Source organism: Polistes canadensis, unplaced genomic scaffold, assembly GCF_001313835.1.
Source record: "Polistes canadensis isolate GaletaPanama2010 unplaced genomic scaffold, ASM131383v1 scaffold_9, whole genome shotgun sequence".
In the NCBI taxonomy this organism is placed as follows: domain Eukaryota; kingdom Metazoa; phylum Arthropoda; class Insecta; order Hymenoptera; family Vespidae; genus Polistes; species Polistes canadensis.
In genome coordinates this window covers 121,764-123,667 of record NW_014569556.1, presented here as the reverse complement: position 1 = coordinate 123,667, position 1,904 = coordinate 121,764, and positions in this window count along the sequence as shown.

The window sequence follows — 1,904 nt, the reverse complement described above, 5'->3', positions numbered from 1 at the left end:
AAAACTTGGAATGTGATTTTTCTAACGTTTTAAATAATTTATAAATCATTTTCTAAAAAGAACCATTTATATTTGGTAATTTATTTATATTTAACGTTATAAAAAGTAAATTAACTTTCATTTGAAAAGGTAAAATCCAAATAATTATATAAATTTATCAAGAAATCCAGTAATTGTAAATATAGAAAATAATATTTCATCGTTCTATTATCGCATTACTTAAAAGCAAACAATATTACAATTGTTGTTGAAGTTGGCAAAGTCTCGCGTAGAAGTGTAAACATTTCTGTCATTCGGCTAAATTTACTGGTGCACGTTAGTATATAATAATCAACTATCTTCACATATGCATATGTAGTCCAGGCAAATTAGGGTTTCACCTCGGAATGAGAAGATAGTCGGCTACAAACTTTTATAAACCGTATAGTCCAGGCAAATTAGGGTTTCACCTCGGAATGAGAAGATAGTCGGCTACAAACTTTTATGAACCGTATATTTCAACACCCTAAAACTTGTCTCAAAACCTACTTATCGTAGGGTGTCGGCGACTACAGATATTCCAAGGTCAAAGGTCAAAAAATCGATTTTTTGACCTTTGACCTTGGAATATCTGTAGTCGCCGACACCCTACGATAAGTAGGTTTTGAGACAAGTTTTAGGGTGTTGAAATATAYGGTTYATAAAAGTTTGTAGCCGACTATCTTCTCATTCCGAGATTCATGCCAAAATATGACTAATTTGCCTGGACTAATGATGATACTGTTCTTTCTGAACTCATATTCGTGCTTCGAGAGAGTAGTTCACTTGGTTTGAACGATCGCGTTTGTCACGTTAAAAATAACATTCAATCATGTATGTTAGCAAGTATGTTGTTATATACGCATATTTATAAAATGTATCAAGGAAGATATAGTTTAAATCATTGAAACTCATTGTTTTAATAGTCGCATTCCTATTTAGATAAATAAACGCACTTTAAGGTTTCAGTTACAATCTTAATCGTGATCTTTATTTTTATGATATTCTGTCTGTAGTAATTGCAGTCAGTAACGTTAATAAAAAATAACACTTTTATACGCTGTTAAAAAGGCGTAATTACTGAACAACTTATACAGATTTGATTTATGTAAATGGAATATCTTACGATTATTAAAAGCAATTATCTATAACGTGACAAACAAACATTCATATGCATTTACGTAAAGTATGTTTTTTAATTATTTTTTTTGTTCATATTTTTTTTATATATTCATGTATCGCTAACAGAAGCAGAAAAACATACATAAAAACGTAAACAAACGAATGGAGATATATAGATTCATAAATTAAAAACTATCGTTAAGATAATATTTTATACGCGCGTTATGTGAAACGTAATATCAAATGTTCAATATCGAATTCCACCGATGATTTCACGTGGATTTGACGAAAAATAATAATAAGTATATGAGCCAAATCTATTTACTTGAAGCGCAAATGATTAATTGACGATGAGTCTACTAAAGTGCACTATTTATATTTTATCGTTTAGACTTATGAATTTATTTACATAAAAATATGCAATAGAATATATTCAAAGGTCTTATTTAAACAATAACTATGCATTATGTTCGTTATTTCGCGTATACAAAATTTATTTCATAAACTATACTACACTATTTTCTATTATTTAAATAACACGAGTCACTGTAAATAAGTTTTAGATCAATGAAGAATTTATAACGTACATTCAATTTCGTTATTTTTCATTACTTGTAGACGAATGAACAAACGTTGTGAAGGTGTTTACTTTTTATAAACATTTAATTATTGGTTATTGAACGAACGATGATTGAGTTCAGAAAGCGTATCGTATTTTGTCATAATCTTTGTCATAAATCTTTGCCATAAATCTTTGCCAACTT